Source organism: Hyla sarda, chromosome 13, assembly GCF_029499605.1.
Source record: "Hyla sarda isolate aHylSar1 chromosome 13, aHylSar1.hap1, whole genome shotgun sequence".
NCBI lineage: Eukaryota > Metazoa > Chordata > Amphibia > Anura > Hylidae > Hyla > Hyla sarda.
This window is the reverse complement of record NC_079201.1, coordinates 32,705,995-32,730,489: the sequence shown is the minus strand read 5'-3', so window position 1 is coordinate 32,730,489 and position 24,495 is coordinate 32,705,995.

Below are 24,495 nucleotides of genomic sequence, written 5' to 3'. Positions count from 1 at the left end.
TAGACGATATGCTTATTAACAACACATATATGTTCATGTATAAGGTGGAGACTATGACATCTCTGCAGGTCTAGATATTACATCTAGCCTGATTGTTATCAGTAATTAATATAAATATTAATTACCTGTCCTGTGGTTCCTTTCTTGCAGTTGACGGGGGTACAGGTCACTTTCACCTTCTCACCGGACATCAGTCACCTGTAAAAAGACACAGGTATGATAACATGTTCCTGATACATGCTACAGACGCTAATATATATAACACTCTAGGGCCAGAACTACTTATCTCAGGGATTATGAAACCGCATAAGAAAAAGGAACAAAAAAAAAATGGAACACATTGGGATTTAGATGATAGGGATTTTTATTTCTATAGTAGTGCAGTGTACTACTCCTCCCCATCATCCCAGGATGATGTTGACGCAGACTATTGACAGGTTTTTGGAGGGTTTGTTTTTGTAATGTTTGGGTTATGTCTTAATTTTCATTTATTTATTCATACATTTTAAGGGTAATATATGTTTTCTTTGGGGGAGGGGGCAGAAAATGTTATAAATTATTATTGTGTATTTCTTTTTTCAAAAGCATTTCTGCCTTTCTACTGTTTTCTTTTTCTTTTTTTGTTGGTGGGGGAGGGGGGGGGGTCAATAAATCATGTTATTACACTTTTATTTTATGGGTTGTTTTTTTCACCCATATTCCCATTAGAGGGCAACCTTTCACCAAAGATCTGATTATTTCTATAAAACTCTGCACTACTATTGTGGTGCAGTGTATTATTCCTCTCAGCATTATTCTGACAGGCAGTGCATGGTTATGGCATTGTGAGGGATTTGTATGGGGTTATATAGTTTTTGGGGGAATTTTTATATATTTTTTCTATTTTCTTAATTTTATATTTCATACCAAATATGTTTTTTTAGGGATATTTTTGTAGAAGGTTTTTTACTTTTTTAATTATTTTATTAACCTTCTTTTTCTTTTATTGTTTTTAATGGAAATATGTCACCAGTGTCACCTACACAAAAGTGGCCGTACTGACAGATAGTGCAGGTGACACTGGTGACAACGGTACTTACCTTTTCCCCGGTTCAGTGGCGGAATCTCCGGTGATCTTCTCTGTTAAGCTTCAGCTCTGGCCAGCTTGGTGCATGGGCGGAGCATAGGGACATCACCACTGCTGTTCTTTAGCAGCGGGACCAAGCAGGGAGCAGTAGCGGTGATGTCACTAAGCTCTGCCAATGCCCCTAGCCGCTGCTGCTCTCTGCTGGACTCGTAGCAGCAGTGACATTCCTAAGCTCCACTCGTGCCCCAAGCCGGGCCTAGAGCTGAAGCTTAACAGAGAAGATTACCGGAGATCCCCTCCACGGAACGGGACAAGGCAAGGACCGTTGTCATTAGTGTCACCTGCACTATCTGTTGGTACCGACAGGTTAGTGCTGGTGACACTGGTGACAAATTTCCTTTAACTATTCCCATCAAGGGACATTGAGCAGCAATCTTTCGATAGCTATGTAATAATACACTGCACTAGTGTCTTAGGCCTCTTGTCATTATTCTAAAAGACAATGTATGGTTACAGTATTGTCAGGGGTTTTATTTTGGGTTTTTGGTTTTTAAATTTTTTTTTCTTTTTTAATGTTTTTTTTTAGAGTGTTCTGTTTAAATATTTTTTTTAACTTTTTTTTCTTTATTTTTTATTTTTTGGTCTTTTTTTAACAAATACGATGAGAGGCCCTTTCCCCAGTGATCTTTTGATCACCCATATAATACATTGCAATAGTGTTATAGTGCAGTGTATTATCGCTGTCAGCATTATGTTGACAGCCGATTTTTAATTATAGCTTATGTGAGGGGAGAAATGGGTTATTTTTTTTTATTCTTTTTTATATAAACATTGATTTTTTTGTAGGGGGTTGGGGTGGGGTGAATTATTTTATAAATTGTTTATTTTTAACTTCATTTACATAGGATCCGGGCAGAATACATTGCCATCTATGATGACGGTAATGTACGCTTGGAACCTCCGGCAATAGTTATTCCGGCTGAAAATTCCTAGCTAGCCTTTAAGTTTTTTTTTACAAAGGGGAATTTTAACAGCGATCTTAAGATCGCTCATATAATACACTGCCCTAGTATTAAAGTGCAGTGTATTATGTGTTTCATGATTATTTCAAACAGGCTATGTATTATTATGGCTATAGTCTTTTAATATATAGTTTTTTAATTCTCATTATTTTTATAATTATATATTTGTAGCAAAAACAAATTATTGATTTCTCTTCACATTACAGTTATGTTCTAAATCTGCAGTCAGTTTGTCTAAAGGAAACTTGTAAAACTTGGGGTAAGTCGGGTCTATTCTATTAAATATTGATAAAGGAATTCCTACTAATAAAAAACAGATATTAAGGATCATAAATGTTCCTATTCTCTGTACCTGAGACATGGTTGTGTTATATAAGAAGCTGTCCATAGACGATATGCTTATTAACAACACATATATGTTCATGTATAAGGTGGAGACTATGACATCTCTGCAGGTCTAGATATTACATCTAGCCTGATTGTTATCAGTAATTAATATAAATATTAATTACCTGTCCTGTGGTTCCTTTCTTGCAGTTGACGGGGGTATAGGTCACTTTCACCTTCTCACCGGACATCAGTCACCTGTAAAAAGACACAGGGTATGATAACATCTTCCTGATACATGCTACAGACGCTAATATATATAACACTCTAGGGCCAAGAACTACTTATCTCAGGGATTATGAAACCGCATAAGAAAAAGGAACAAAAAAAAAATGGAACACATTGGGATTTAGATGATAGGGATTTTTATTTCTATAGTAGTGCAGTGTACTACTCCTCCCATCATCCCAGGATGATGTTGACGCAGACTATTGACAGGTTTTTGGAGGGTTTGTTTTTGTAATGTTTGGGTTATGTCTTAATTTTCATTTATTTTATTCATACATTTTTAAGGGTAATATATGTTTTCTTTGGGGGAGGGGGCAGAAATATGTTTATAAATTATTATTGTGTATTTCTTTTTTCAAAAGCATTTCTGCCTTTCTACTGTTTTCTTTTTCTTTTTTTGTTGGTGGGGGAGGGGGGGGGGGGTCAATAAATCATGTTATTACACTTTTATTTTATGGGTTGTTTTTTTCACCCATATTCCCATTAGAGGGCAACCTTTCACCAAAGATCTGATTATTTCTATAAAACTCTGCACTACTATTGTGGTGCAGTGTATTATTCCTCTCAGCATTATTCTGACAGGCAGTGCATGGTTATGGCATTGTGAGGGATTTGTATGGGGTTATATAGTTTTTGGGGGAATTTTTATATATTTTTTCTATTTTCTTAATTTTATATTTCATACCAAATATGTTTTTTTAGGGATATTTTTGTATAAGTTTTTTTTTCTTTTTTAATTATTTTATTAACCTTCTTTTTCTTTTATTGTTTTTAATGGAAATATGTCACCAGTGTCACCTACACAAAAGTGGCCGTACTGACAGATAGTGCAGGTGACACTGGTGACAACGGTACTTACCTTTTCCCGTTCAGTGGCGGGAATCTCCGGTGATCTTCTCTGTTAAGCTTCAGCTCTGGCCAGCTTGGTGCATGGGCGGAGCATAGGGACATCACCACTGCTGTTCTTTAGCAGCGGGACCAAGCAGGGAGCAGTAGCGGTGATGTCACGAAGCTCTGCCAATGCCCCTAGCCGCTGCTGCTCTCTGCTGGACTCGTAGCAGCAGTGACATTCCTAAGCTCCACTCGTGCCCCAAGCCGGGCCTAGAGCTGAAGCTTAACAGAGAAGATTACCAGAGATCCCCTCCACGGAACGGGACAAGGCAAGGACCGTTGTCATTAGTGTCACCTGCACTATCTGTTGGTACCGACAGGTTAGTGCTGGTGACACTGGTGACAAATTTCCTTTAACTATTCCACATCAAGGGACATTGAGCAGCAATCTTTCGATAGCTATGTAATAATACACTGCACTAGTGTCTTAGGCCTCTTGTCATTATTCTAAAAGACAATGTATGGTTACAGTATTGTCAGGGGTTTTATTTTGGGTTTTTGGTTTTAAATTTTTTTTTCTTTTTTTAATGTTTTTTTTTAGAGTGTTCTGTTTAAATATTTTTTTTAACTTTTTTTTCTTTATTTTTTATTTTTTGGTCTTTTTTTAACAAATACGATGAGAGGCCTTTCCCCAGTGATCTTTTGATCACCCATATAATACATTGCAATAGTGTTATAGTGCAGTGTATTATCGCTGTCAGCATTATGTTGACAGCCGATTTTTAATTATAGCTTATGTGAGGGGAGAAATGGGTTATTTTTTTTAATTCTTTTTTATATAAACATTGATTTTTTTGTAGGGGTTGGGGTGGGGTGAATTATTTTATAAATTGTTTATTTTTAACTTCATTTACATAGGATCCGGGCAGAATACATTGCCATCTATGATGACGGTAATGTACGCTTGGAACCCTCCGGCAATAGTTATTCCGGCTGAAAATTCCTAGCTAGCCTTTAAGTTTTTTTTTTACAAAGGGGAATTTTAACAGCGATCTTAAGATCGCTCATATAATACACTGCACTAGTATTAAAGTGCAGTGTATTATGTGTTTCATGATTATTTCAACAGGCTATGTATTATTATGGCTATAGTCTTTTAATATATAGTTTTTTAATTCTCATTATTTTTATAATTATATATTTGTAGCAAAAACAAATTATTGATTTCTCTTCACATTACAGTTATGTTCTAAATCTGCAGTCAGTTTGTCTAAAGGAAACTTGTAAAAACTTGGGGTAAGTCGGGTCTATTCTATTAAATATTGATAAAGGAATTCCTACTAATAAAAAACAGATATTAAGGATCATAAATGTTCCTATTCTCTGTACCTGAGACATGGTTGTGTTATATAAGAAGCTGTCCATAGACGATATGCTTATTAACAACACATATATGTTCATGTATAAGGTGGAGGACTATGACATCTCTGCAGGTCTAGATATTACATCTAGCCTGATTGTTATCAGTAATTAATATAAATATTAATTACCTGTCCTGTGGTTCCTTTCTTGCAGTTGACGGGGGTACAGGTCACTTTCACCTTCTCACCGGACATCAGTCACCTGTAAAAAGACACAGGTATGATAACATGTTCCTGGATACATGCTACAGACGCTAATATATATAACACTCTAGGGCCAGAACTACTTATCTCAGGGATTATGAAACCGCATAAGAAAAAGGAACAAAAAAAAAATGGAACACATTGGGATTTAGATGATAGGGATTTTTTATTTCTATAGTAGTGCAGTGTACTACTCCTCCCCATCATCCCAGGATGATGTTGACGCAGACTATTGACAGGTTTTTGGAGGGTTTGTTTTTGTAATGTTTGGGTTATGTCTTAATTTTCATTTATTTATTCATACATTTTAAGGGTAATATATGTTTTCTTTGGGGGAGGGGGCAGAAAATGTTATAAATTATTATTGTGTATTTCTTTTTTCAAAAGCATTTCTGCCTTTCTACTGTTTTCTTTTTCTTTTTTTGTTGGTGGGGGAGGGGGGGGGGTCAATAAATCATGTTATTACACTTTTATTTTATGGGTTGTTTTTTTTCACCCATATTCCCATTAGAGGGGCAACCTTTCACCAAAGATCTGATTATTTCTATAAAACTCTGCACTACTATTGTGGTGCAGTGTATTATTCCTCTCAGCATTATTCTGACAGGCAGTGCATGGTTATGGCATTGTGAGGGATTTGTATGGGGTTATATAGTTTTTGGGGGAATTTTTATATATTTTTTCTATTTTCTTAATTTTATATTTCATACCAAATATGTTTTTTTAGGGATATTTTTGTAGAAGGTTTTTTACTTTTTTAATTATTTTATTAACCTTCTTTTTCTTTTATTGTTTTTAATGGAAATATGTCACCAGTGTCACCTACACAAAAGTGGCCGTACTGACAGATAGTGCAGGTGACACTGGTGACAACGGTACTTACCTTTTCCCGTTCAGTGGCGGGAATCTCCGGTGATCTTCTCTGTTAAGCTTCAGCTCTGGCCAGCTTGGTGCATGGGCGGAGCATAGGGACATCACCACTGCTGTTCTTTAGCAGCGGGACCAAGCAGGGAGCAGTAGCGGTGATGTCACTAAGCTCTGCCAATGCCCCTAGCCGCTGCTGCTCTCTGCTGGACTCGTAGCAGCAGTGACATTCCTAAGCTCCACTCGTGCCCCAAGCCGGGCCTAGAGCTGAAGCTTAACAGAGAAGATTACCGGAGATCCCCTCCACGGAACGGGGACAAGGCAAGGACCGTTGTCATTAGTGTCACCTGCACTATCTGTTGGTACCGACAGGTTAGTGCTGGTGACACTGGTGACAAATTTCCTTTAACTATTCCCATCAAGGGGACATTGAGCAGCAATCTTTCGATAGCTATGTAATAATACACTGCACTAGTGTCTTAGGCCTCTTGTCATTATTCTAAAAGACAATGTATGGTTACAGTATTGTCAGGGGTTTTATTTTGGGTTTTTGGTTTTAAATTTTTTTTTCTTTTTTTAATGTTTTTTTTTTAGAGTGTTCTGTTTAAATATTTTTTTTAACTTTTTTTTCTTTATTTTTTATTTTTGGTCTTTTTTTAACAAATACGATGAGAGGCCTTTCCCACAGTGATCTTTTGATCACCCATATAATACATTGCAATAGTGTTATAGTGCAGTGTATTATCGCTGTCAGCATTATGTTGACAGCCGATTTTTAATTATAGCTTATGTGAGGGGAGAAATGGGTTATTTTTTTTTAATTCTTTTTTATATAAACATTGATTTTTTTGTAGGGGTTGGGGTGGGGTGAATTATTTTATAAATTGTTTATTTTTAACTTCATTTACATAGGATCCGGGCAGAATACATTGCCATCTATGATGACGGTAATGTACGCTTGGAACCTTCCGGCAATAGTTATTCCGGCTGAAAATTCCTAGCTAGCCTTTACGTTTTTTTTTACAAAGGGGACTTTTAACAGCGATCTTAAGATCGCTCATATAATACACTGCACTAGTATTAAAGTGCAGTGTATTATGCGCTTCATGATTATTTCAACAGGCTATGTATTATTATGGCTCTAGTCTTTTTAATATATAGTTTTTTTAATTCTCATTATTTTTATAATTATATATTTGTAGCAAAAACAAATTATAGATTTTTCTTTACATTACAGTTATGTTCTAAATCTGCAGTCAGTTTGTCTAAAGGAAACTTGTAAACCTTGGGGTAAGTTGGGTCTATTCTATTAAATATTGATAAAGGAATTCCTACAAATAAAAAACAGATATTAAGGATCATAAATGTTCCTATTCTCTGTACCTGAGACATGGTTGTGTTATATAAGAAGCTGTCCATAGACGATATGCTTATTAACAACACATATATGTTCATGTATAAGGTGGAGACTATGACATCTCTGCAGGTCTAGATATTACATCTAGCCTGATTGTTATCAGTAATTAATATAAATATTAATTACCTGTCCTGTAGTTCCTTTCTTGCAGTTGACGGGGGTATAGGTCACTTTCACCTTCTCACCGGACATCAGTCACCTGTAAAAAGACACAGGTATGATAACATGTTCCTGATACATGCTACAGACGCTAATATATATAACACTCTAGGGCCAGAACTACTTATCTCAGGGATTATGAAACCGCATAAGAAAAAGGAACAAAAAAAAAATGGAACACATTGGGATTTAGATGATAGGGATTTTTATTTCTATAGTAGTGCAGTGTACTACTCCTCCCATCATCCCAGGATGATGTTGACGCAGACTATTGACAGGTTTTTGGAGGGTTTGTTTTTGTAATGTTTGGGTTATGTCTTAATTTTCATTTATTTATTCATACATTTTAAGGGTAATATATGTTTTCTTTGGGGGAGGGGGCAGAAAATTTTATAAATTATTATTGTGTATTTCTTTTTTCAAAAGCATTTCTGCCTTTCTACTGTTTTCTTTTTCTTTTTTTGTTGGTGGGGGAGGGGGGGGTCAATAAATCATGTTATTACACTTTTATTTTATGGGTTGTTTTTTTCACCCATATTCCCATTAGAGGGCAACCTTTCACCAAAGATCTGATTATTTCTATAAAACTCTGCACTACTATTGTGGTGCAGTGTATTATTCCTCTCAGCATTATTCTGACAGGCAGTGCATGGTTATGGCATTGTGAGGGGATTTGTATGGGGTTATATAGTTTTTGGGGAATTTTTATATATTTTTTCTATTTTCTTAATTTTATATTTCATACCAAATATGTTTTTTTTAGGGATATTTTTGTAGAAGGTTTTTTACTTTTTTAATTATTTTATTAACCTTCTTTTTCTTTTATTGTTTTTAATGGAAATATGTCACCAGTGTCACCTACACAAAAGTGGCCGTACTGACAGATAGTGCAGGTGACACTGGTGACAACGGTACTTACCTTTTCCCGTTCAGTGGCGGGAATCTCCGGTGATCTTCTCTGTTAAGCTTCAGCTCTGGCCAGCTTGGTGCATGGGCGGAGCATAGGGACATCACCACTGCTGTTCTTTAGCAGCGGGACCAAGCAGGGAGCAGTAGCGGTGATGTCACTAAGCTCTGCCAATGCCCCTAGCCGCTGCTGCTCTCTGCTGGACTCGTAGCAGCAGTGGACATTCCTAAGCTCCACTCGTGCCCCAAGCCGGGCCTAGAGCTGAAGCTTAACAGAGAAGATTACCGGAGATCCCCTCCACGGAACGGGACAAGGCAAGGACCGTTGTCATTAGTGTCACCTGCACTATCTGTTGGTACCGACAGGTTAGTGCTGGTGACACTGGTGACAAATTTCCTTTAACTATTCCCATCAAGGGACATTGAGCAGCAATCTTTCGATAGCTATGTAATAATACACTGCACTAGTGTCTTAGGCCTCTTGTCATTATTCTAAAAGACAATGTATGGTTACAGTATTGTCAGGGGTTTTATTTTGGGTTTTTGGTTTTAAATTTTTTTTTCTTTTTTTAATGTTTTTTTTTAGAGTGTTCTGTTTAAATATTTTTTTTAACTTTTTTTTTCTTTATTTTTTATTTTTTGGTCTTTTTTAACAAATACGATGAGAGGCCTTTCCCCAGTGATCTTTTGATCACCCATATAATACATTGCAATAGTGTTATAGTGCAGTGTATTATCGCTGTCAGCATTATGTTGACAGCCGATTTTTAATTATAGCTTATGTGAGGGGAGAAATGGGTTATTTTTTTTTATTCTTTTTTATATAAACATTGATTTTTTTGTAGGGGTTGGGGTGGGTGAATTATTTTATAAATTGTTTATTTTTAACTTCATTTACATAGGATCCGGGCAGAATACATTGCCATCTATGATGACGGTAATGTACGCTTGGAACCTCCGGCAATAGTTATTCCGGCTGAAAAATTCCTAGCTAGCCTTTAAGTTTTTTTTTACAAAGGGGAATTTTAACAGCGATCTTAAGATCGCTCATATAATACACTGCCCTAGTATTAAAGTGCAGTGTATTATGTGTTTCATGATTATTTCAAACAGGCCTATGTATTATTATGGCTATAGTCTTTTAATATATAGTTTTTTAATTCTCATTATTTTTATAATTATATATTTGTAGCAAAAACAAATTATTGATTTCTCTTCACATTACAGTTATGTTCTAAATCTGCAGTCAGTTTGTCTAAAGGAAACTTGTAAAACTTGGGGTAAGTCGGGTCTATTCTATTAAATATTGATAAAGGAATTCCTACTAATAAAAAACAGATATTAAGGATCATAAATGTTCCTATTCTCTGTACCTGAGACATGGTTGTGTTATATAAGAAGCTGTCCATAGACGATATGCTTATTAACAACACATATATGTTCATGTATAAGGTGGAGACTATGACATCTCTGCAGGTCTAGATATTACATCTAGCCTGATTGTTATCAGTAATTAATATAAATATTAATTACCTGTCCTGTGGTTCCTTTCTTGCAGTTGACGGGGGTATAGGTCACTTTCACCTTCTCACCGGACATCAGTCACCTGTAAAAAGACACAGGTATGATAACATCTTCCTGATACATGCTACAGACGCTAATATATATAACACTCTAGGGGCCAGAACTACTTATCTCAGGGATTATGAAACCGCATAAGAAAAAGGAACAAAAAAAAAATGGAACACATTGGGATTTAGATGATAGGGATTTTTATTTCTATAGTAGTGCAGTGTACTACTCCTCCCATCATCCCAGGATGATGTTGACGCAGACTATTGACAGGTTTTTGGAGGGTTTGTTTTTGTAATGTTTGGGTTATGTCTTAATTTTCATTTATTTATTCATACATTTTAAGGGTAATATATGTTTTCTTTGGGGGAGGGGGCAGAAAATGTTATAAATTATTATTGTGTATTTCTTTTTTCAAAAGCATTTCTGCCTTTCTACTGTTTTCTTTTTCTTTTTTTGTTGGTGGGGGAGGGGGGGGGGGGGTCAATAAATCATGTTATTACACTTTTATTTTATGGGTTGTTTTTTTCACCCATATTCCCATTAGAGGGCAACCTTTCACCAAAGATCTGATTATTTCTATAAAACTCTGCACTACTATTGTGGTGCAGTGTATTATTCCTCTCAGCATTATTCTGACAGGCAGTGCATGGTTATGGCATTGTGAGGGATTTGTATGGGGTTATATAGTTTTTGGGGGAATTTTTATATATTTTTTCTATTTTCTTAATTTTATATTTCATACCAAATATGTTTTTTTAGGGATATTTTTGTATAAGTTTTTTTTCTTTTTTAATTATTTTATTAACCTTCTTTTTCTTTTATTGTTTTTAATGGAAATATGTCACCAGTGTCACCTACACAAAAGTGGCCGTACTGACAGATAGTGCAGGTGACACTGGTGACAACGGTACTTACCTTTTCCCGTTCAGTGGCGGGAATCTCCGGTGATCTTCTCTGTTAAGCTTCAGCTCTGGCCAGCTTGGTGCATGGGCGGAGCATAGGGACATCACCACTGCTGTTCTTTAGCAGCGGGACCAAGCAGGGAGCAGTAGCGGTGATGTCACGAAGCTCTGCCAATGCCCCTAGCCGCTGCTGCTCTCTGCTGGACTCGTAGCAGCAGTGACATTCCTAAGCTCCACTCGTGCCCCAAGCCGGGCCTAGAGCTGAAGCTTAACAGAGAAGATTACCAGAGATCCCCTCCACGGAACGGGACAAGGCAAGGACCGTTGTCATTAGTGTCACCTGCACTATCTGTTGGTACCGGACAGGTTAGTGCTGGTGACACTGGTGACAAATTTCCTTTAACTATTCCCATCAAGGGACATTGAGCAGCAATCTTTCGATAGCTATGTAATAATACACTGCACTAGTGTCTTAGGCCTCTTGTCATTATTCTAAAAGACAATGTATGGTTACAGTATTGTCAGGGGTTTTATTTTGGGTTTTTGGTTTTAAATTTTTTTTTTCTTTTTTTAATGTTTTTTTTTTAGAGTGTTCTGTTTAAATATTTTTTTTAACTTTTTTTTCTTTATTTTTTATTTTTTGGTCTTTTTTTTAACAAATACGATGAGAGGCCTTTCCCCAGTGATCTTTTGATCACCCATATAATACATTGCAATAGTGTTATAGTGCAGTGTATTATCGCTGTCAGCATTATGTTGACAGCCGATTTTTAATTATAGCTTATGTGAGGGGAGAAATGGGTTATTTTTTTTAATTCTTTTTTATATAAACATTGATTTTTTTGTAGGGGTTTGGGGTGGGGTGAATTATTTTATAAATTGTTTATTTTTAACTTCATTTACATAGGATCCGGGCAGAATACATTGCCATCTATGATGACGGTAATGTACGCTTGGAACCTCCGGCAATAGTTATTCCGGCTGAAAATTCCTAGCTAGCCTTTAAGTTTTTTTTTACAAAGGGGAATTTTAACAGCGATCTTAAGATCGCTCATATAATACACTGCACTAGTATTAAAGTGCAGTGTATTATGTGTTTCATGATTATTTCAACAGGCTATGTATTATTATGGCTATAGTCTTTTAATATATAGTTTTTTAATTCTCATTATTTTTATAATTATATATTTGTAGCAAAAACAAATTATTGATTTCTCTTCACATTACAGTTATGTTCTAAATCTGCAGTCAGTTTGTCTAAAGGAAACTTGTAAAACTTGGGGTAAGTCGGGTCTATTCTATTAAATATTGATAAAGGAATTCCTACTAATAAAAAACAGATATTAAGGATCATAAATGTTCCTATTCTCTGTACCTGAGACATGGTTGTGTTATATAAGAAGCTGTCCATAGACGATATGCTTATTAACAACACATATATGTTCATGTATAAGGTGGAGACTATGACATCTCTGCAGGTCTAGATATTACATCTAGCCTGATTGTTATCAGTAATTAATATAAATATTAATTACCTGTCCTGTGGTTCCTTTCTTGCAGTTGACGGGGGTACAGGTCACTTTCACCTTCTCACTCGGACATCAGTCACCTGTAAAAAGACACAGGTATGATAACATGTTCCTGATACATGCTACAGACGCTAATATATATAACACTCTAGGGCCAGAACTACTTATCTCAGGGATTATGAAACCGCATAAGAAAAAGGAACAAAAAAAAAAATGGAACACATTGGGATTTAGATGATAGGGATTTTTATTTCTATAGTAGTGCAGTGTACTACTCCTCCCATCATCCCAGGATGATGTTGACGCAGACTATTGACAGGTTTTTGGAGGGTTTGTTTTTGTAATGTTTGGGTTATGTCTTAATTTTCATTTATTTATTCATACATTTTAAGGGTAATATATGTTTTCTTTGGGGGAGGGGGCAGAAAATGTTATAAATTATTATTGTGTATTTCTTTTTTCAAAAGCATTTCTGCCTTTCTACTGTTTTCTTTTTCTTTTTTTGTTGGTGGGGGAGGGGGGGGGGTCAATAAATCATGTTATTACACTTTTATTTTATGGGTTGTTTTTTTCACCCATATTCCCATTAGAGGGCAACCTTTCACCAAAGATCTGATTATTTCTATAAAACTCTGCACTACTATTGTGGTGCAGTGTATTATTCCTCTCAGCATTATTCTGACAGGCAGTGCATGGTTATGGCATTGTGAGGGATTTGTATGGGGTTATATAGTTTTTGGGGGAATTTTTATATATTTTTTCTATTTTCTTAATTTTATATTTCATACCAAATATGTTTTTTTAGGGATATTTTTGTAGAAGGTTTTTTACTTTTTTAATTATTTTATTAACCTTCTTTTTCTTTTATTGTTTTTAATGGGAAATATGTCACCAGTGTCACCTACACAAAAGTGGCCGTACTGACAGATAGTGCAGGTGACACTGGTGACAACGGTACTTACCTTTTCCCGTTCAGTGGCGGGAATCTCCGGTGATCTTCTCTGTTAAGCATCAGCTCTGGCCAGCTTGGTGCATGGGCGGAGCATAGGGACATCACCACTGCTGTTCTTTAGCAGCGGGACCAAGCAGGGAGCAGTAGCGGTGATGTCACTAAGCTCTGCCAATGCCCCTAGCCGCTGCTGCTCTCTGCTGGACTCGTAGCAGCAGTGACATTCCTAAGCTCCACTCGTGCCCCAAGCCGGGCCTAGAGCTGAAGCTTAACAGAGAAGATTACCGGAGATCCCCTCCACGGAACGGGACAAGGCAAGGACCGTTGTCATTAGTGTCACCTGCACTATCTGTTGGTACCGACAGGTTAGTGCTGGTGACACTGGTGACAAATTTCCTTTAACTATTCCCATCAAGGGGACATTGAGCAGCAATCTTTCGATAGCTATGTAATAATACACTGCACTAGTGTCTTAGGCCTCTTGTCATTATTCTAAAAGACAATGTATGGTTACAGTATTGTCAGGGGGTTTTATTTTGGGTTTTTGGTTTTAAATTTTTTTTTCTTTTTTTAATGTTTTTTTTTAGAGTGTTCTGTTTAAATATTTTTTTTAACTTTTTTTTCTTTATTTTTATTTTTTGGTCTTTTTTAACAAATACGATGAGAGGCCTTTCCCCAGTGATCTTTTGATCACCCATATAATACATTGCAATAGTGTTATAGTGCAGTGTATTATCGCTGTCAGCATTATGTTGACAGCCGATTTTTAATTATAGCTTATGTGAGGGGGAGAAATGGGTTATTTTTTTTTATTCTTTTTTATATAAACATTGATTTTTTTGTAGGGGTTGGGGTGGGGTGAATTATTTTATAAATTGTTTATTTTTAACTTCATTTACATAGGATCCGGGCAGAATACATTGCCATCTATGATGACGGTAATGTACGCTTGGAACCTCCGGCAATAGTTATTCCGGCTGAAAATTCCTAGCTAGCCTTTAAGTTTTTTTTTACAAAGGGGAATTTAACAGCGATCTTAAGATCGCTCATATAATACACTGCCCTAGTATTAAAGTGCAGTGTATTATGTGTTTCATGATTATTTCAACAGGCTATGTATTATTATGGCTATAGTCTTTTAATATATAGTTTTTTAATTCTCATTATTTTTATAATTATATATTTGTAGCAAAAACAAATTATTGATTTCTCTTCACATTACAGTTATGTTCTAAATCTGCAGTCAGTTTGTCTAAAGGAAACTTGTAAAACTTGGGGTAAGTCGGGTCCTATTCTATTAAATATTGATAAAGGAATTCCTACTAATAAAAAACAGATATTAAGGATCATAAAATGTTCCTATTCTCTGTACCTGAGACATGGTTGTGTTATATAAGAAGCTGTCCATAGACGATATGCTTATTAACAACACATATATGTTCATGTATAAGGTGGAGACTATGACATCTCTGCAGGTCTAGATATTACATCTAGCCTGATTGTTATCAGTAATTAATATAAATATTAATTACCTGTCCTGTGGTTCCTTTCTTGCAGTTGACGGGGGTATAGGTCACTTTCACCTTCTCACCGGACATCAGTCACCTGTAAAAAGACACAGGTATGATAACATCTTCCTGATACATGCTACAGACGCTAATATATATAACACTCTAGGGCCAGAACTACTTATCTCAGGGATTATGAAACCGCATAAGAAAAAGGAACAAAAAAAAAATGGAACACATTGGGATTTAGATGATAGGGATTTTTATTTCTATAGTAGTGCAGTGTACTACTCCTCCCATCATCCCAGGATGATGTTGACGCAGACTATTGACAGGTTTTTGGAGGGTTTGTTTTTGTAATGTTTGGGTTATGTCTTAATTTTCATTTATTTATTCATACATTTTAAGGGTAATATATGTTTTCTTTGGGGGAGGGGGCAGAAAATGTTATAAATTATTATTGTGTATTTCTTTTTTCAAAAGCATTTCTGCCTTTCTACTGTTTTCTTTTTCTTTTTTTGTTGGTGGGGGAGGGGGGGGGGGGTCAATAAATCATGTTATTACACTTTTATTTTATGGGTTGTTTTTTTCACCCATATTCCCATTAGAGGGCAACCTTTCACCAAAGATCTGATTATTTCTATAAAACTCTGCACTACTATTGTGGTGCAGTGTATTATTCCTCTCAGCATTATTCTGACAGGCAGTGCATGGTTATGGCATTGTGAGGGATTTGTATGGGGTTATATAGTTTTTGGGGGAATTTTTATATATTTTTTCTATTTTCTTAATTTTATATTTCATACCAAATATGTTTTTTTAGGGATATTTTTGTATAAGTTTTTTTTCTTTTTTAATTATTTTATTAACCTTCTTTTTCTTTTATTGTTTTTAATGGAAATATGTCACCAGTGTCACCTACACAAAAGTGGCCGTACTGACAGATAGTGCAGGTGACACTGGTGACAACGGTACTTACCTTTTCCCGTTCAGTGGCGGGAATCTCCGGTGATCTTCTCTGTTAAGCTTCAGCTCTGGCCAGCTTGGTGCATGGGCGGAGCATAGGGACATCACCACTGCTGTTCTTTAGCAGCGGGACCAAGCAGGGAGCAGTAGCGGTGATGTCACGAAGCTCTGCCAATGCCCCTAGCCGCTGCTGCTCTCTGCTGGACTCGTAGCAGCAGTGACATTCCTAAGCTCCACTCGTGCCCCAAGCCGGGCCTAGAGCTGAAGCTTAACAGAGAAGATTACCAGAGATCCCCTCCACGGAACGGGACAAGGCAAGGACCGTTGTCATTAGTGTCACCTGCACTATCTGTTGGTACCGACAGGTTAGTGCTGGTGACACTGGTGACAAATTTCCTTTAACTATTCCCATCAAGGGACATTGAGCAGCAATCTTTCGATAGCTATGTAATAATACACTGCACTAGTGTCTTAGGCCTCTTGTCATTATTCTAAAAGACAATGTATGGTTACAGTATTGTCAGGGGTTTTATTTTGGGTTTTTGGTTTTAAATTTTTTTTTCTTTTTTTAATGTTTTTTTTTAGAGTGTTCTGTTTAAATATTTTTTTTAACTTTTTTTTCTTTATTTTTTATTTTTTGGTCTTTTTTTAACAAATACGATGAGAGGCCTTTCCCCAGTGATCTTTTGATCACCCATATAATACATTGCAATAGTGTTATAGTGCAGTGTATTATCGCTGTCAGCATTATGTTGACAGCCGATTTTTAATTATAGCTTATGTGAGGGGAGAAATGGGTTATTTTTTTTAATTCTTTTTTATATAAACATTGATTTTTTTGTAGGGGTTGGGGTGGGGTGAATTATTTTATAAATTGTTTATTTTTAACTTCATTTACATAGGATCCGGGCAGAATACATTGCCATCTATGATGACGGTAATGTACGCTTGGAACCTCCGGCAATAGTTATTCCGGCTGAAAATTCCTAGCTAGCCTTTAAGTTTTTTTTTACAAAGGGGAATTTTAACAGCGATCTTAAGATCGCTCATATAATACACTGCACTAGTATTAAAGTGCAGTGTATTATGTGTTTCATGATTATTTCAACAGGCTATGTATTATTATGGCTATAGTCTTTTAATATATAGTTTTTTAATTCTCATTATTTTTATAATTATATATTTGTAGCAAAAACAAATTATTGATTTCTCTTCACATTACAGTTATGTTCTAAATCTGCAGTCAGTTTGTCTAAAGGAAACTTGTAAAACTTGGGGTAAGTCGGGTCTATTCTATTAAATATTGATAAAGGAATTCCTACTAATAAAAAACAGATATTAAGGATCATAAATGTTCCTATTCTCTGTACCTGAGACATGGTTGTGTTATATAAGAAGCTGTCCATAGACGATATGCTTATTAACAACACATATATGTTCATGTATAAGGTGGAGACTATGACATCTCTGCAGGTCTAGATATTACATCTAGCCTGATTGTTATCAGTAATTAATATAAATATTAATTACCTGTCCTGTGGTTCCTTTCTTGCAGTTGACGGGGGTACAGGTCACTTTCACCTTCTCACCGGACATCAGTCACCTGTAAAAAGACACAGGTATGATAACATGTTCCTGATACATGCTACAGACGCTAATATATATAACACTCTAGGGCCAGAACTACTTATCTCAGGGATTATGAAACCGCATAAGAAAAAGGAACAAAAAAAAAATGGAACACATTGGGATTTAGATGATAGGGATTTTTATTTCTATAGTAGTGCAGTGTACTACTCCTCCCATCATCCCAGGATGATGTTGACGCAGACTATTGACAGGTTTTTGGAGGGTTTGTTTTTGTAATGTTTGGGTTATGTCTTAATTTTCATTTATTTATTCATACATTTTAAGGGTAATATATGTTTTCTTTGGGGGAGGGGGCAGAAAATGTTATAAATTATTATTGTGTATTTCTTTTTTCAAAAGCATTTCTGCCTTTCTACTGTTTTCTTTTTCTTTTTTTGTTGGTGGGGGAGGGGGGGGGTCAATAAATCATGTTATTACACTTTTATTTTATGGGTTGTTTTTTTCACCCATATTCCCATTAGAGGGCAACCTTTCACCAAAGATCTGATTATTTCTATAAAACTCTGCACTACTATTGTGGTGCAGTGTATTATTCCTCTCAGCATTATTCTGACAGGCAGTGCATGGTTATGGCATTGTGAGGGATTTGTATGGGGTTATATAGTTTTTGGGGGAATTTTTATATATTTTTTCTATTTTCTTAATTTTATATTTCATACCAAATATGTTTTTTTAGGGATATTTTTGTAGAAGGTTTTTTACTTTTTTAATTATTTTATTAACCTTCTTTTTCTTTTATTGTTTTTAATGGAAATATGTCACCAGTGTCACCTACACAAAAGTGGCCGTACTGACAGATAGTGCAGGTGACACTGGTGACAACGGTACTTACCTTTTCCCGTTCAGTGGCGGGAATCTCCGGTGATCTTCTCTGTTAAGCTTCAGCTCTGGCCAGCTTGGTGCATGGGCGGAGCATAGGGACATCACCACTGCTGTTCTTTAGCAGCGGGAACAAGCAGGGAGCAGTAGCGGTGATGTCACGAAGCTCTGCCAATGCCCCTAGCCGCTGCTGCTCTCTGCTGGACTCGTAGCAGCAGTGACATTCCTAAGCTCCACTCGTGCCCCAAGCCGGGCCTAGAGCTGAAGCTTAACAGAGAAGATTACCGGAGATCCCCTCCACGGAACGGGACAAGGCAAGGACCGTTGTCATTAGTGTCACCTGCACTATCTGTTGGTACCGACAGGTTAGTGCTGGTGACACTGGTGACAAATTTCCTTTAACTATTCCCATCAAGGGACATTGAGCAGCAATCTTTCGATAGCTATGTAATAATACACTGCACTAGTGTCTTAGGCCTCTTGTCATTATTCTAAAAGACAATGTATGGTTACAGTATTGTCAGGGGTTTTATTTCGGGTTTTTGGTTTTTACATTTTTTTTCTTTTTTTAATATGTTTTTTTAGGGTGTTCTGTTTAAATATTTTTTTAAACTTTTTTTTCTTTATTTTTTATTTTTTGGTCTTTTTTTAACAAATTCGATGAGAGGCCTTTCCCCAGTTATCTTGTGATCACCCATATATTACATTGCAATAGTGTTATAGTGCAGTGTATTATCGCTGTCAGCATTATGTTGACAGCCGATTTTTAATTATAGCTTATGTGAGGGGAGAAATGGGTTATTTTTTTTATTCTTTTTTATATAAACATTTATTTTTTTGTAGGCGTTTGGGTGGGGTGAATTATTTTATAAATTGTTTATTTTTAACTTCATTTACATAGGATCCGGGCAGAATACATTGCCATCTATGATTACGGTAATGTACGCTTGGAACCTCCGGCAATAGTTATTCCGGATGAAAATTCCTAGCTAGCCTTTACGTTTTTTTTACAAAGGGGACTTTTAACAGCGATCTTAAGATCGCTCATATAATACACTGCACTAGTATTAAAGTGCAGTGTATTATGCGCTTCATGATTATTTCAACAGGCTATGTATTATTATGGCTCTAGTCTTTTAATATATAGTTTTTTAATTCTCATTATTTTTATAATTATATATTTGTAGCAAAAACAAATTATAGATTTTTCTTTACATTACAGTTATGTTTTAAATCTGCAGTCAGTTTGTCTAAAGGAAACTTGTAAACCTTGGGGTAAGTTGGGTCTATTCTATTAAATATTGATAAAGGAATTCCTACAAATAAAAAACAGATATTAAGGATCATAAATGTTCCTATTCTCTGTACCTGAGACATGGTTGTGTTATATAAGAAGCTGTCCATAGACGATATGCTTATTAACAACACATATATGTTCATGTATAAGGTGGAGACTATGACATCTCTGCAGGTCTAGATATTACATCTAGCCTGATTGTTATCAGTAATTAATATAAATATTAATTACCTGTCCTGTAGTTCCTTTCTTGCAGTTGACGGGGGTATAGATCACTTTCACCTTCTCACCGGATATCAGTCACCTGTAAAAAGACACAGGTATGATAACATGTTCCTGATACATGCTACAGACGCTAATATATATAACACTCTAGGGCCAGAACTACTTATCTCAGGGATTATGAAACCGCATAAGAAAAAGGAACAAAAAAAAAAATGGAACACATTGGGATTTAGATGATAGGGATTTTTATTTCTATAGTAGTGCAGTGTACTACTCCTCCCATCATCCCAGGATGATGTTGACGCAGACTATTGACAGGTTTTTGGAGGGTTTGTTTTTGTAATGTTTGGGTTATGTCTTAATTTTCATTTATTTATTCATACATTTTAAGGGTAATATATGTTTTCTTTGGGGGAGGGGGCAGAAAATTTTATAAATTATTATTGTGTATTTCTTTTTTCAAAAGCATTTCTGCCTTTCTACTGTTTTCTTTTTCTTTTTTTGTTGGTGGGGGAGGGGGGGTCAATAAATCATGTTATTACACTTTTATTTTATGGGTTGTTTTTTTCACCCATATTCCCATTAGAGGGCAACCTTTCACCAAAGATCTGATTATTTCTATAAAACTCTGCACTACTATTGTGGTGCAGTGTATTATTCCTCTCAGCATTATTCTGACAGGCAGTGCATGGTTATGGCATTGTGAGGGATTTGTATGGGGTTATATAGTTTTTGGGGGAATTTTTATATATTTTTTCTATTTTCTTAATTTTATATTTCATACCAAATATGTTTTTTTAGGGATATTTTTGTATAAGTTTTTTTTCTTTTTTAATTATTTTATTAACCTTCTTTTTCTTTTATTGTTTTTAATGGAAATATGTCACCAGTGTCACCTACACAAAAGTGGCCGTACTGACAGATAGTGCAGGTGACACTGGTGACAACGGTACTTACCTTTTCCCGTTCAGTGGCGGGAATCTCCGGTGATCTTCTCTGTTAAGCTTCAGCTCTGGCCAGCTTGGTGCATGGGCGGAGCATAGGGACATCACCACTGCTGTTCTTTAGCAGCGGGACCAAGCAGGGAGCAGTAGCCTGTGATGTCACTAAGCTCTGCCAATGCCCCTAGCCGCTGCTGCTCTCTGCTGGACTCGTAGCAGCAGTGACATTCCTAAGCTCCACTCGTGCCCCAAGTCGGGCCTAGAGCTGAAGCTTAACAGAGAAGATTACCGGAGATCCCCTCCACGGAACGGGACAAGGCAAGGACCGTTGTCATTAGTGTCACCTACACTATCTGTTGGTACCGACAGGTTAGTGCAGGTGACACTGGTGACAAATTTCCTTTAACTATTCCCATCAAGGGACTTTGAGCAGCAATCTTCCGATAGCTATGTAATAATACACTGCACTAGTGTCTTAGGCCTCTTGTCATTATTCTAAAAGACAATGTATGGTTACAGTATTGTCAGGGGTTTTATTTCGGGTTTTTGGTTTTTACATTTTTTTTCTTTTTTTAATATGTTTTTTTTTAGGGTGTTCTGTTTAAATATTTTTTTTCACTTTTTTTTCTTTATTTTCTATTTTTTGGTCTTTTTTTTTAACAAATTCGATGAGAGGCCTTTCCCCAGTGATCTTGTGATCACCCATATATTACATTGCAATAGTGTTATAGTGCAGTGTATTATCGCTGTCAGCATTATGTTGACAGCCGATTTTTAATTATAGCTTATGTGAGGGGAGAAATGGGTTATTTTTTTTAATTCTTTTTTATATAAACATTTATTTTTTTGTAGGGGTTGGGGTGGGGTGAATTATTTTATAAATTGTTTATTTTTAACTTCATTTACATAGGATCCGGGCAGAATACATTGCCATCTATGATGACGGTAATGTACGCTTGGAACTTCCGGCAATAGTTATTCCGGCTGAAAATTCCTAGCTAGCCTTTAAGTTATTTTTTACAAAGGGGAATTTTAACAGCGATCTTAAGATCGCTCATATAATACACTGCCCTAGTATTAAAGTGCAGTGTATTATGTGTTTCATGATTATTTCAACAGGCTATGTATTATTATGGCTATCGTCTTTTAATATATAGTTTTTTAATTCTCATTATTTTTATAATTATATATTTGTAGCAAAAACAAATTATAGATTTTTCTTTACATTACAGTTATGTTTTAAATCTGCAGTCAGTTTGTCTTAAGGAAACTTGTAAACCTTGGGGTAAGTTGGGTCTATTCTATTAAATATTGATAAAGGAATTCCTACTAATAAAAAACAGATATTAAGGATCATAAATGTTCCTATTCTCTGTACCTGAGACATGGTTGTGTTATATAAGAAGCTGTCCATAGACGATATGCTTATTAACAACACATATATGTTCATGTATAAGGTGGAGACTATGACATCTCTGCAGGTCTAGATATTACATCTAGCCTGATTGTTATCAGTAATTAATATAAATATTAATTACCTGTCCTGTGGTTCCTTTCTTGCAGTTGACGGGGGTATAGGTCACTTTCACCTTCTCACCGGACATCAGTCACCTGTAAAAAGACACAGGTATGATAACATGTTCCTGATACATGCTACAGACGCTAATATATATAACACTCTAGGGCCAGAACTACTTATCTCAGGGATTATGAAACCGCATAAGAAAAAGGAACAAAAAAAAATGGAACACATTGGGATTTAGATGATAGGGATTTTTATTTCTATAGTAGTGCAGTGTACTACTCCTCCCATCATCCCAGGATGATGTTGATGCAGACTATTGACAGGTTTTTGGAGGGTTTGTTTTTGTAATGTTTGGGTTATGTCTTAATTTTCATTTATTTATTCATACATTTTAAGGGTAATATATGTTTTCTTTGGGGGAGGGGGCAGAAAATTTTATAAATTATTATTGTGTATTTCTTTTTTCAAAAGCATTTCTGCCTTTCTACTGTTTTCTTTTTCTTTTTTTGTTGGTGGGGGAGGGGGGGTCAATAAATCATGTTATTACACTTTTATTTTATGGGTTGTTTTTTTCACCCATATTCCCATTAGAGGGCAACCTTTCACCAAAGATCTGATTATTTCTATAAAACTCTGCACTACTATTGTGGTGCAGTGTATTATTCCTCTCAGCATTATTCTGACAGGCAGTGCATGGTTATGGCATTGTGAGGGATTTGTATGGGGTTATATAGTTTTTGGGGGAATTTTTATATATTTTTTCTATTTTCTTAATTTTATATTTCATACCAAATATGTTTTTTTAGGGATATTTTTGTATAAGTTTTTTTTCTTTTTTAATTATTTTATTAACCTTCTTTTTCTTTTATTGTTTTTAATGGAAATATGTCACCAGTGTCACCTACACAAAAGTGGCCGTACTGACAGATAGTGCAGGTGACACTGGTGACAACGGTACTTACCTTTTCCCGTTCAGTGGCGGGAATCTCCGGTGATCTTCTCTGTTAAGCTTCAGCTCTGGCCAGCTTGGTGCATGGGCGGAGCATAGGGACATCACCACTGCTGTTCTTTAGCAGCGGGACCAAGCAGGGAGCAGTAGCCTGTGATGTCACTAAGCTCTGCCAATGCCCCTAGCCGCTGCTGCTCTCTGCTGGACTCGTAGCAGCAGTGACATTCCTAAGCTCCACTCGTGCCCCAAGTCGGGCCTAGAGCTGAAGCTTAACAGAGAAGATTACCGGAGATCCCCTCCACGGAACGGGACAAGGCAAGGACCGTTGTCATTAGTGTCACCTACACTATCTGTTGGTACCGACAGGTTAGTGCAGGTGACACTGGTGACAAATTTCCTTTAACTATTCCCATCAAGGGACTTTGAGCAGCAATCTTTCGATAGCTATGTAATAATACACTGCACTAGTGTCTTAGGCCTCTTGTCATTATTCTAAAAGACAATGTATGGTTACAGTATTGTCAGGGGTTTTATTTCGGGTTTTTGGTTTTTACATTTTTTTTCTTTTTTTAATATGTTTTTTTTTAGGGTGTTCTGTTTAAATATTTTTTTTCACTTTTTTTTCTTTATTTTCTATTTTTTGGTCTTTTTTTTTAACAAATTCGATGAGAGGCCTTTCCCCAGTGATCTTGTGATCACCCATATATTACATTGCAATAGTGTTATAGTGCAGTGTATTATCGCTGTCAGCATTATGTTGACAGCCGATTTTTAATTATAGCTTATGTGAGGGGAGAAATGGGTTATTTTTTTTAATTCTTTTTTATATAAACATTTATTTTTTTGTAGGGGTTGGGGTGGGGTGAATTATTTTATAAATTGTTTATTTTTAACTTCATTTACATAGGATCCGGGCAGAATACATTGCCATCTATGATGACGGTAATGTACGCTTGGAACTTCCGGCAATAGTTATTCCGGCTGAAAATTCCTAGCTAGCCTTTAAGTTATTTTTTACAAAGGGGAATTTTAACAGCGATCTTAAGATCGCTCATATAATACACTGCCCTAGTATTAAAGTGCAGTGTATTATGTGTTTCATGATTATTTCAACAGGCTATGTATTATTATGGCTATCGTCTTTTAATATATAGT